The following is a 13575-nucleotide window of genomic DNA, read 5'->3' on the forward strand; positions in this document are numbered from 1 at the left end:
ATATTTACAAGAAGAAAATGGTTTACGGCTTATCAGCATTCATCAGTTAGTTGTGGATTCCTGTAATGTACAGAACTATTAGTCAGATGTAGTGAATGGTTTTGATAAATTGCCTTCTTCTGTGGTTAGTGCATAAAAATAAAAAAAAAAAAAAAGAGAAAGCTTCATTATGTTTTTCATGAGATTTTAATAGTTAGCCCCACTAGTACTGAGGTAGCTCAGATTGCTTTAACATTTTCATTATCATTGCAGATTTTCAGGCTTCTGTGGGTGAAGTAAAACCTCCTCGCCTGGGAAGGAGCGAGGCACAGGAGTGTGCTCCTGCAGCCCTTCCTCTCCCAGAAAGGCACTCCTAGGTTGGTTGCTTGTTGATGATCCCTGTGTGCTTCCCTGAGGGTTTCCTCGCATCCTTATGAGCATCCTGATGCCACCGCAACACCGTTGTGTCAAGGCCAGGGCAAGATTATTCAGCCTCGATGCTTTTTGAAATGACTTCCAGTATCAGCACAGCATTATGTATTTATTTCTCTCAAACTATTCTGTACACACTTTTGCACAACATCTTTAATTTGATCTAATCTGGAAGAAATACGTTGCTGTATGTGCTTTGGACATCTTTCAAGATTTGCCATTTTGCGGGTTGATCAGGATGAACACGAAGTTTCTTTTTCTGTTGAAAGGGGTGAAAGGTTGTGGAAGAAAACCGCACCTTGTGTTACCTTAAGTTTGGTGAAGGTGGGGAAGAAGGACTGAGCTGCTGTTTGAGTGGGCTTTCTGCTGTTACCTTGGCAGATGTGTCCAGCCATCGTCAGCTGGGAGCACTCTAAAGGAGGGAATACACAGCCCAGCTGTGGGAGAGACCATATTTAATTTAACGGTCTATTCCTTTACTTCTGGCCAGCTGCAATGTGATACTGAGGAGGCTGTGGAGTCCCTGTGCAGATTTTCACCAAGACAAAGGCAAAAGTGCAGTGGGTGTTGGGAGGAGAGGAAGAAGAGTGAGGAAGTCTGGTGGAAAATGAAAGTTATTATGACTCCTTTTTAAGCAAATGGATACTAGAGCTCAGTAGAGGCAGTACATAACTTCTGAAAATGGCACTTATTTTTATCTAACTGGTTTTGAAAATGAGCTATCACATTTAATGGACATAGGAATTTTAGGCATTTGTTTTTAATGTGGTTTTCTGTCTGTCTTTCCCTCTGCTGTCTAGTTTTGTCATGTATTAGCCAGTTTCAGCCAAACACAGAAGGTGAAATCTCAGTGACGTTAGCTTTGGAAAAGTCTCCGGACAGTTGGTAGCTGGATGCTTACACCGATCCTGCCCTTGCTGGGGGAAACACAATCCAGGCTCAGCTGTTCATCGCTCCCCGTGTCAGCCGATGGGTAGCTAATAAGCCTGTGCATGGCATACACTCACGGGGCAGAGAGGTGCAGACATGAGAAGGAAATATCGGGCAGCCTGAAAAACTTCAGCAAAAGAGCTGGAAATGCTGCAGTGGAAGACTGGAGGGGAGAAAGAGAGGAGCAAAGGGAAGAGCTGGGAAATATCAGAAAGGTGAGAGTCAGGGCAAAGGTGCAGATACCCAGAGAAAGCGGAGGCTGTGGAGACCTGGGAGGAATGAATAATGTCTGCGGAGGGGCAAGGTAGAGGCAGGAGAGGAATCTGTGGGAAATCAGGCAGTGCATGGAACAAGCTTGTGAAAAGTATGATCTGTTTATATATTAATAATTTATGTTTAGGAGTGTGAATACCTAAATAGAACAAAATCTGGGACAGATCTTCCTCCTTTCTCTGTATGGCCTATAAGCAAAAATGTGCTTTGACTCTTACTGGAGGATTAAATACTGAAGCTCAGGGCAGCACATGGTGCTCTGATGGGTGGCAGGGTGCAGTCACATTATGGAGGAGGATTTAAGGGGCTGTGTTCACATCCACTGGCTTAGACATGGGCATCCAGATGTATTTCTAATGCCTGGTCTGCACACACACCGAGCAAACACACCAGAAATGCATCTGTCATCTGGTACAGCATCTCACTGGGGCACTGAGCAACAGCAGGAGAGCCTTGGGAAGGAAGTTAAAAAATCTCAACTTCTAATGAAATTGTCTTGGAAAAAAAGGAGAGGGCTCTGGAGGTAAAGGTGGAAAACTGAGAGGCCTCCAGACCTCAGGCAATTAGACAGAAGTAAGGGATCTGTCCAGTTTGGTTTGCAATACTTGCATCGTGCCTCCCTTGAGAAACAGGGACCCTCCTGGTCCCTCTGCCTTACTCCCAGTGGGTATGTGCAGTAGTGAATAGTAAGTTCACTGCTGGCCGTGCTGACAGTGCTGTTTCTTCCCGTAAGCATTTACATGAGTCAAACCTGACAAGGATCACAGGCTACACAACAGTGTTAAAAAAAACCCTGTATAAATACCCGATTGGTTTTACAGATATTTGTTGTAGTGTATTATGTAAATAATAAGTATGCACAGATGTAGAAGTAAAATGGAGACAGTTGACACAAAATCCAGATTTGCAAAACTACGCTTATTGAAGTGTTACTAATGGATACATGTGGCTCATGTTGGGTTTCTACTTTTGGTTAGAAAAGTGTTCTAGCACAAATAAACATTCTTCTGCAGTATTTGAAAGCTACACATGCAAGTCTGGGCTGGAGCAGCAGACCTCAAATTGAAACTGGCAAGAATTTTCTTCAGATAAAGAGAAGGAAATGGACTGCCCTGCTTTTCTTGATCAGGACGATAAAAACGCAATCTAAGTCATGAAAAGTAAGTCAAGAACCAGATCATAAGTTCTGGGGATGGTTGTAGCTTTGCTGAAGTGCATAAGAAAATTGCCCATATTGTCCAGTTGCCCTATCCTTGAAATCTTACAGCTAGTTGAGCAAGCTGCTGCTCTGGAGCTTGCTGGTGTGGTTGTGGACATCCAGCTATTGCAGCTATGAGGGTTCTGGATCAGAGCAGGCTGACGCTTTATTATCTCACAGCTTGGACAGAGCAAGTCTGAATCTGCCCCCATTCAAATACATGCACAAATTTTGTATTTTTTTCTTTTGTAAGTAGGGTTATTACAGCAACCATGTACACGATTACTGAATGCATTATTCTGGAACTTGTGTTATCCATAAACCAAAGCTCACTGGAAAATCCTCCCTAAGAAAAAGTATTAGCAGCTATATGCTGTTTGCCAAGAGTTTTGTGCATCAGTGACGTCCCTGGCTTCTAAATGAAGACTGTTTCTGTCCCTGCTTCCAAAACCAGTTCTCAAAGAACCAGAGAGGCTGAGGGAACCGGGTTTGTTCAGCCTGGAGAAAAGGAGGCTCAGGAGGGACCTTATCACTCTCCACAACTACCTGTAAGGAGGTTGTAGCAAGGTTGGAGTTGGTTTCTTTTTCCCAGGTAACAAACGATAGGAGAAGGTGAAATGGCCTCAAGTTGTACCAGGGGATATTTAGGTTGGATAGAAGGAGAAATTTCTTCACTGAAGGGGTTTCAGGCATTGGAATACACTGCCCAGGGAAGTGGTTGAGTCACCATCCCTGGAGGTATTTAAAAGATGTGTAGATGTGGCACTTGGGACATGGCTTTGTGGTGGACTTGGTAATGCTAGGTTAACAACTGGACTTCGTGATCTTAAGGGTCTTTTCCGACCTAAACAATTCTATGATTCTGTGATTTTATAGTACCAAACTGCAGACCTGTGATATTTAGCTGCCATGGAGTGAATCTGGTTTTCTGCTTTGGGTGTCTCTGGTACCGGATTGCAGAAGTGAGCCCTAGGAGAGCATGGGAAAGCATTTTGCAAGTACTCACTGCATGCAAGAAATGGACTGGCTCGATTTCACCCTGGCAGCATCCATGTGCTGCAATGGTATGGTAGATTATTTTTGCTATAGAGATATCACTATGACATTTTATGTTTATTTGATCCTTCTATTTTTAAAAGGCTTGCTAGCAATTTACTTTAGCAATAGAAAGGAAGAGGAGTGCGCTATTAAGCTACAGAATATTTGTTATTTTCTAGATGGCCTTATATTCTGGCTGTGCATTCATGTCACTTACTGGCATACCAAAGCAGGTCTGAGTTTCAGTCCCTTGAAGGCACTTCAGGGCAGAATCCCTAGCAGCATCCTGTGGCTCCCCATGAATGACAGCAATGATGCCACTTAAAAGGATTTGGGCACAAGGATGCTCATGGGTGTCATCGTGGTCCTTATGTCCATGCTAGTATCCAATTGGTTGTTTTTAGTAGTTTTCCCATCTTTACAATTACTGAATTAGAGTAAGACCTCATTATTACTTAGGTTTTTATTCACAATTGGTTTAACATTCTGTACTGGTAGGTTGTGGGTTCTTTACACAACATAAAGCATGAAATAAAGGCTTTTGGTCTGAATTTTTTGCTTTGGTCAGTTTAAATCAGACCTTTTAATGTTTTACAAGTTTTAATTCTATAGCTCATAAACTGTCATGAATTTGTTATTTATCATATATGTGTGTGTGTGTGTGTGTGTGTGAGTATTTGGGGAAGGAGGCTGTTTGTGCAGGGCTTTTTGTTTTGTTTTGGATTTAACAAGATTTAAGGCTGAAATTTCCTGTGGTGCCTTCGAACAGGCTGATGTAAAGAAGTTATAGGCATGCATCTGGAGTGTCTGGCTTTGGTCAGTTTAAATCAGACATACAGTTTTTTAACCTTTTCTAGCATTTAATTCTATATACTTCAGAAAATGGTTTTGTTTAGCTACATGTTTCACTGACCCGCTTTCACTGCTTTGCATTAAAGCAAATAAACTAATCACCAGAAAAAACTAATCTCCCTGATCTGATTTGCAGGGTATGGATCACTGAGCATGCAACCTTCCATGTCCCTTATCATGAGGATTTGATATCCTTTTGAAATTCGGTTTCTATTGACTTTGTAACCATGAAGCTAATAGCCCTCTTCCCACTCAGCCAGGTCTGTGCTTTGAATGGAGAGGTCTGGGAGTTAAAACAGTAGATTAAGGCTGGTATTGATGTTTACTTTTTCAGATGCATGTTTGTTGCATCTACACCATCAAAAAGTAAACTAAAATTGCTATGAAAAGAAGAAAGTCTTCAAAAGTACCATGAATCTTGTCGATGCCTGAGAGTTACCCACAAATATGTTTTATGTGATTAGGAAAAATCTGTCTCCATCAATATAAAACAGAGCACGTAGGTGTCGGGTGGGAGGTATCAATTGTAAGTTAGGTTCACAATTTTTTTTTCTTCTGATTCTTAAGGATTTTTTTTGTAAATTTTGTATTTCTTACTAGAGTTTTTGTGGTTGGAGGTGTTAATGCATTCTAGAAGCACAACAGTGATATTTTCAAAAGCAGGTAAGTCCTATGGTTCAAAAATCTATCTTTTGATGAGTAATCTCAAAGCATTGTTACTCATTGTGACTACTCATTATGCCTTTAGTAATTAGGACTACTAATGCCACCATTGATTTTAGCTTGAAAAGAATATATTGGTGTAAATTTTTATGGCTCACATCTGCAGATGCTGTAGAATAATTTTAATAATATAAAATGCCATTATTGTTAAGATTCATAGCTCGCTCAGCTGAAGACCATTCCTCTGTAGATGTCTGGGAGAAAGAAATAATGTGTTTTGTAAATAAACATTTAAAATAATCCCTCCCCCCCCCCCCAGTTTGCATTCACTATTAAATCATAAAATGTTTTAACTAGAAAAATCTGAATACCTGAAACCAATAATATTTTAATTGCATAATATGTATTTTCATATTTATTCTTTATCTATTTTTTAATATTATTCAGTAAGTCAAGGAAAAATTTGATATTAAGTGGAGAGAACAGGTCTCAAAAGGGAAGTTTTCATCCTCAAGTTATACAGAGCCTCTTTTACAAAGTATTGATATCTTAGTGAAATTTCTTTAATGTCAACTTGAAGGAAATAAGAATATATTCTAAATATCTTTAAGCTCTGTATGAAGAACACAATTCCAGTGGACTGGAAGCAGCATATTAAAATGTGGTTTATGTTGCAACAGCATATAGAGATCTGCTTGAAGTGTTCCCTGCTTTACAGAAATTATTACTGAAGAAAAATGTATTTGATAGAAAGAGTTCAATTCCCTTCTAAACTTTACTACAATAACATGGTCTCACTTAGTGTCCATCATTTTTCAAGTGAAAAATTACATACTTGAGGAAACGTGGGGGGCATAGCCATAGGAAATTTTCAAACCTCCCTCAGCTGGCTAGATAGGAAGGTTCAACATTGTGGAATAGAAAAGGCAATAATTAATACCAGAAGAAAGGAAAAAGAAAAGACCATTTGTGAAAAATGACCTAATTTTTCTTAACAATGTAAACTTCATCAAAGTAACAGTAACTGTGACTTTGTTAATACCATGTCTACCAAAGTCAATGGAATTATTATAATGAAGAGGAGAATTAAGCCCAATTACTTTCTGTTTGGAAAAGGAAAAAAATTTAAAAAAGCAAGCTTGTTAAAGAATAATGCCATTTAATAATTTCTTTCTTTTATATCAATGGCACTCTGTTTTGGCCAGAAGAGTTTAACAGTTGTATGGTGCCTGCTGTTCTCACAAGCACGTTTGACTCTTCTTTTGAAATCCGATTTTAAAAAATTGATACAATTGTTTCAGTGTATTGCAGCCTCACTACTATATGAAATGTTTTGCCATATTAGCGAAAAGTTTGGTTGTGTTTTTTCTTTGTTTACTAATCTGAACAAATTTGAAAACTTGATCAATTCCTATGGAGAGGATCAGACAGAAATCCCACAATTTCATGTAATTAACTTTTTCTAAGGCCCTTAAAGTAATATAAAATGTAATTCTCCCCTAAAGGTTGGTCACCCTGCACCACAGTGTGGTTGCAGAGGCAGACGCTACCACCTTTACATGCAGTGATCAGTGTGTTTCCTTGTAGATAACCTGGTGATTTAAGAAATTAGCTGCTTTTTCTTTGAAAAGTCCAGTATGCTGTTTTTACTTTGCGTAGTCTAATTTATGCATGAAGAGCTTCTATTGACCCAATAGACCCTGATGGCTTTGTCTGCGCTGTGGTGATGTATCACATCAGCAAAACACATACTGCATGTGCCAAAAAGTATCCATTTACTTGACGGACTAACAGCCCTTAAATAATCATTATGGCACCATGATCGGGAATTTAAAGACCACTGAACTGATAGAAGTGGGAGAAACATATTTATTTCAAAGTCAGAACGTCCCCATATAAAGTCTCCAAAGCAGATGTTTGATGTAGAGAACTGAAATATTCTGTCCCCTTTCACCTGAGGATCTCAAAACAATTTAAATCTTTTCTTTAGATGTCTCCCTCATTATTTGTCCTTGAAAATAGGAATTAAGCTTAAAAATAAAGCACAATTATATAAACGGTGAGATTTCTATAATACATATTTCATCCTCAACTTGCATGGCTGGCCTGATTAAAGCTCTGAGCTTATTCTTCCATAGGGGACAGACATCTTCATTTGGAAGACCCTACCTGCGGAACTTTAATAGCTGACCCCATACTTCTGCTCACTGTAATTTTTTCTTTTTTAATAATTGGTGCTTTAATTAGTATTATTTAATTAGAGCACATGAACAAGGTTCAGCCCAAAGCAGTATAATATATTCAGAAAGGCCTATATAATCGTTCTAAAAATGACACGGTGTAACTCCTGTAGCTGCTGTTGCAGATGGGACTGAGGGACCTGCATGGTGGTGGGTCACCGCTCAGAAAATGTAGTTGGGTTCACAGCACTTCTTAATGACGCTGCTGAAATTTATTGATATGGAAATGGGATATCCGTAAGTGTGTTAGGTAAGTGGTAACTTCTCACCTTCTCACCATCATTTTTGCTTGCTTTGATTTCTTAGCTGCCTATTTTTTCCAGAACTTTCCACACAGAAATTTAAACTTCAAGTGTCATTACTTCACTGAAACTGATTTGTCCTTATTATTCTTCATTACCTTTTATCGTGTAATTGCTCTTTAGAGCTTCATACAATCTGCATATTACATCCCTCTATGTGTGCTTTACTGGTCCCGATTTTTTTTTTTTTTGTAAGCAACACGGTCAATATATACAAAATGGTAAGCACCAACCTGATTTGCTATCTGCAGTAATTGGATTCTGCATTTAATTACAGGTGGTAATGACATTTTAAGCACCTTATACAGGTGTTGGGGGGGGTTATGAAATGTTAAGCAACATTAAGAAAGTCTAAGCTTCTGGAGCATTGCCAAATTTCAGAGGTGCCTTTCAACTCCAAATTGCAGTTTTCATGTGAGGATAATTATAGCTCTGGCCACCTGGACTGCTCCTGTTGGAGTCAGGCAGAGCAGAGGAGTAAGCCTGTCTGCAAGCCACACTTCACATCTTGTCTCTTGCTACATGTTTTCATTTAAAATTATTCCAAATATGTCATGGGTTGTAAGCTGATCCCTAAAAATACTGCATGGCCATCTTCTTGTGTGTGTGTGTGTGCTGGTCAAAACCAGTGGCAAAATGCATTATTATGTATTGGCAGTGTAGCTGAGATTGGGTGACCTTGTAAAAGATATTTGAATTATGTTGATGGCCTCCTTGATCTTGGGGGAGTTTTAATTCATGTCTATAATTCCAGCCTGAGAAAATTAGACGGAGATTTGTTTTGGAGCTAATGGGAAAATATATGGCCAGCAAAAGGAGTTGCCTTCTCCTTCATTACTCATGTAACTTCTCCTGGAAAATAACTTTTTCCTAACAATGCCTAACAATGGCTTGTAAGAGTTTGCATTTCAAAAATCAACACACATTCTTCTGTTTCTTTGGTCCTGTCTTTTTAAAAGAAAGAGGCAGTGGTTTTATATGTCCTGCAGAAACCTAATGCAGTTCTTAATTTCTCCTCCTTTTCTTCCCTTCCTACAGAACCTCTCGCTGTTAGTACAGAAGCCCAGAGCTTATTCCGCCGGTGCAGGCTGAGTGCTGCCAGCCGTGTCAGGGTGCCTGGGCTGCCAGCCAGGGGGCTCAGCTGTTCCCCTTGGAACATGCAGCTTTATTTCTGAGGTTGACCTTAATTCTTTATCTCTAATAGCCTTTTCTGGTGTGAAATCCTGGCTTTAGTGATGTTCTGAGGACTTCCAGTCTTTAGAACTGCCATTTAAGAAACACATAATGACTGTGTGATATGGCAGTGCTTTTCCCTGCAAATAAGTGTTCGTGTAATGCATACCTCAGGGGTATGTATACCTTGGGGGTGTGCATGTAAACAACCCTGGGGGTGTTCAGCCTGGAGAAAAGGAGGCTCAGGGGAGACTTGATCATATCACTCTCCACAACTACCTGCAAGGAGGTTGTGGTGAGGTCGGGGCAGTCTCTTCTCCCAAGTAACAAGCAATAGGACAAGAGGAAACAGCCTCAAGTTGCACCAGGGGAAGTTTAGATTGGCTATTAGGAAAATTCTTCATTGAAAGGGTTGTCAAGCATTGGAACAGGTTGCCCTGGGACGTGGTGGAGTCACCATCTCTGGAGATACTTAAAAGGCATGTAGATGTGACATTTAGCGACATGGTTTAGTGATGGGCTTGGAAGTCCTAGGTTAATGGTTGGATTTAATGATCTTAATGTTCTTTTCCAACCTAAGCGATTCTATGATTCTGTGCTATGTAGAATATTTCTGCCTAGGAAATGTAAAAACAAGCAAATATCTTTTAAAAATGTTATGAATGAAACTCAAAAATCAAGAACAGCTGAAGGTGAAGCTCACACTAATACTTATCTTGCTGGTCTGTACCAAATTAACTAGCTGACCTTTCTAAGTATTGTAATATCAGAGTGACTGGTGTGCCAGAACTAAGATTTTATTCTTTCTTGTAGGGGATCTGACCTCTGTTTGGATGTATAGGTCTGCTTTACATTGCATTTACAAGAGCAGGTACTTTTATTGTTACGCAGTTTCTGTATTTTTGTATATAGAGAAATAATAGTCTCTATTCTCATCATCATGAATGATCGTAAACTCATAAATGAATTCATAAATAGTCTGTAATATATGGAGCTCATTGCAGTTCATCACATTGATTCACTCCAGGCTGTGGCAGTACTTTCCCCTGTCCATAGTTAATGCTGAAACCAACTTCTTGTGCTGTCTTCTCAGCTTTTCTACAGCTATACTGAAGATGGAGAAGGTTCTGCAAATTAAGCATGCCACTTGTTACCTTGGGTTTGCATTTATTTTTTCTGGATATTCTTTTTTTCCCCCTCAATGTTGCTCAAAGTCAGCTTGAACTTCAAATGCTTCTCCCTCCTGTTATCTCTGCACCAGTAGTACAAAGGATGGACTAACCCAGCAGCCAGGTCCTGCTCGCTGCTGGGCTCTGGTGTGGAGCCACCGAGCTATTGCCCTCCCAGCATGTACTGGTGTTTCACCAGTACAGTGTTAGCTCATACAGGATATCTGGGAGCGGGGCAGGAATGAGTACCAGAAGACACATTCTGTTTTTCTTCTTCAGCAAGAATGCTTTTATGTCTTGTATCAAGAATTCAAACCAATTTAAATATTAATATTTAATTACTGACCCTCCTATAAGGACCATTTCAAATGCTTCTCCAAGGGATCCTGAGGGATCTCCCAAGGGAGAAGGTGACTCCAGGGGGCTGAATTCAGAGCCTTGTGTTTTTGACCACCCTGAAGACCGCTGCTTTCTGAAAGCACTGCAGTCAACTCAGTTTCCAGGGTCCAGAGCTCTGACTTTGGGCTATTGTAGGAGAAGCATAAACTTTCCAAAGCAAATGAGAAGCTGTGGCCAACTTTGGAGTCTGTTGTTTTTAATAATGATGGGCCTCTGCCAGTACTTAGGTCAAGAGGTGTTTTCTGACACCCAGGTCGCAGGTATGCACTACTTATCCAGAAGTAGCATTCACAGATTGTTGCACAGACGTAAGGTCAAATACTCAGAAATTAGTATAAGAGAAAAGATAGCTTTAACCACCGGTCTTCACTAAAATCTTGGCGAGTATCCACTGAACATGCTGAGAAGCTAATGCTCAATGCTGTTCCCCAAACTAAAGGAAGCCCTGATATGATGACAGTCTTCAAGCTATTACCACTGACGTTGGGGGAAATTCACACGGGCTCCCACTCACCCATCACATGGAGAAGCTGAGGACTCTTCTGGCAACATGCACTGGGAAGAGCCAAGCGATAGCAACTTATGGATTCAAAGGTCTATATTCCAAAGTGGTTTGCATTTGTGGAACCCGTGTTACAGAAGGTGTTTGCAACTCTCCTGATTACTGTTGTACCCATTTGTAAATGCCATGATATGTTGGGTAAATTTGGTTGGGAAACGGATCCTCTTTATTTCTAATGTCTTCGGGTTTTGGGCAAAATGGCAATTTAAAACAAATCCAGCCAAACAAACCCTAGGTTTTTATATGAAGGATGATCTCTTCTTTAACAAAAAAAGTCTCAAAATTGTTATTGGATTTTTTTTCATTAGTCTGTGGGCAATTTTTTTTTTAAGTTATATTTGATTAAGCAGCTCCCTTTTTTCCCATTTCAATGAAAGAGAGATTGTAAAATATTTTGAATAAACATTTTCTTTAGGATATGGAACACAGTGAATTGCTAAGTAGTTTTATTTGCTACAAGGATATTTGGGAAACAGCACTTCCTCTTAAGATCCTAATTTTCAGGCATAACACAGCTCAGAGGTTTCCATGGGCTGCAAGGTCTATCCTTGTGAACCGTGTTGCACATTCAGCATTTTACGCTGTACAAGCTGCTAGATAGATTACAAATAGAAGAAAAAAATCATCTGTATTTTGCAGAGAAGATTTTAGTGCTTAAAGTTAATTCCTCTAGCTTTAATAACATATGTTGTGACATTTTGAGTTTTATTTTTTCATTTTTCTTCTGTAAAAACAAGTCAATTCCCAGTGTACGTTCATAGTGTGGAATATACCATGAGTCACTGTTGTCTTATACCTCTGGAGATGGACAGCTGTTGATGAAAGGGCAGTATATAATCTCATTAGTATGGTGGAAAAAGGAAAAATGAGTGGTAAATGTTCCCCAGGTCAGGTGCACCCTTGGGAAGACACCCTGCGCACCAGAGAATTATGCCATTACCTTTTCTTCGAGAGAAAAATAAGTACTGGTGGCTCAAAATGGCAATTTCTACTACATTTTCATTTAGTGCTTTCTCTTCTGAGCTCGCTTTAATTAGCTAGAAAGCATTCCACTCCTCAAGTAGTTATCATTATTGTGTTTTGTAGGTTTTCTTAAATAAAAAATAAATAATATCTGTACTTAAATTTTAAATACACAGAAAATATTTTACACGTATTAGTTAAAAAAAATAAAAAAAATTATACAAGTCCTTAGATGCAGCTAAAGTAATCTGGGTTGTATACAGCGTGATAGAGAGAACAAGGGCCATTCACTTTTTAAATCGAATATTGCCCTTGAAATGTTGGGAAGACTCCATGGGAATTTTGGAAAAGGGCCTTCTGCCTTGTGTTAGGAAAGCTGCTGAAGCTGTCAATGTTAATTTTGTCACAACACTAACAAACTCAACTGCAGCCAATGGAGCAGCATAAACATTAAGGGGAAATTATACTTTTCTAAATGCAACAGTGTGGCTTTTGCAGGTCCTACCCCAGGGACCAGACTCCCAAAAGAAGTGGCTTGAAGCAAAGACCAACTTCCACATTTGCCTCAGCTGGAGAAAAGTGAAGCAAAAGCGGTGAGACGGGTGAAGTAGTCAGATCAGGTGGTGGTGGTGGCTGATGGTGTGTTTGCCACAACTGATGTGCTTTTGTTTTCCACTTCTCACCTCCGTGTGCAATTTCAGGCTGTGCTCTGTGCTCTGTCCTCCTTTATATTTGATGTCACAACAAGAAGACAAGGTGCCGTTAGATTTTACTTGAAAGGTCATATTGAAGTTATTTTCCTCTAACCCGAGGGATTTCAGCCATAGAAAAATAAAATAGAATGTAAAAGCCTGGCCGAAGCAACCCCCCCCCCTAACCTGACAGTATCACAGAAAAATGAAGTTAAACATTGAATTGTATATCGGACAATGACTGGAAAATTGCTCCACTCGCTTTTCAGTTACTGGTGTCAGTTGTTCTCTGTGTGAAAGAGAATGGATTCCTCCATAATTAGAAAATGATGCTGCAAATTTTAGCCTCCTATTAATAAAACCCAAATGTCAGGATACATTTTAAGCACTTCAAATCAGCCCACTGCAGACATGCTTATTGCAAAGCACGTGGGTAATCCCATCCCAGCTAGTAAATGCATTGGGGCATCAGATGTTCCACTGAGCTCCCAGGGCTGGATGGATGTTCGGATGTCTCAGCTAAGCCATGACAACTGACCCTGGATATGAGCTTTACCTGTCCTAAATACAGAATAATGTCCTAAGCATGGTAGGAAAAGGCTTCCCCCTCCCTGTTTGGGATGGGTTAAGAGGGCATACCTTATCATTTCAGTTTAGCTGATATACTGTTCCTTCTTAAGATGCAGGAACCCAACTGTATGGCTGAGCCT

The 13575-nt window shown here is 39.8% G+C and overlaps 1 protein-coding gene across 1 annotated transcript in view; it reads right to left on the reverse strand.

Annotated features, from left to right (window-relative positions):
• LOC130153806 (von Willebrand factor D and EGF domain-containing protein-like) overlaps window positions 1-13575 on the reverse strand; it is a 185903-nt gene that overhangs the window by 88417 nt on the left and 83911 nt on the right. The window lies entirely within an intron of this gene.

Source organism: Falco biarmicus, chromosome 8, assembly GCF_023638135.1.
Source record: "Falco biarmicus isolate bFalBia1 chromosome 8, bFalBia1.pri, whole genome shotgun sequence".
Taxonomy (NCBI): Eukaryota; Metazoa; Chordata; class Aves; order Falconiformes; family Falconidae; genus Falco; species Falco biarmicus.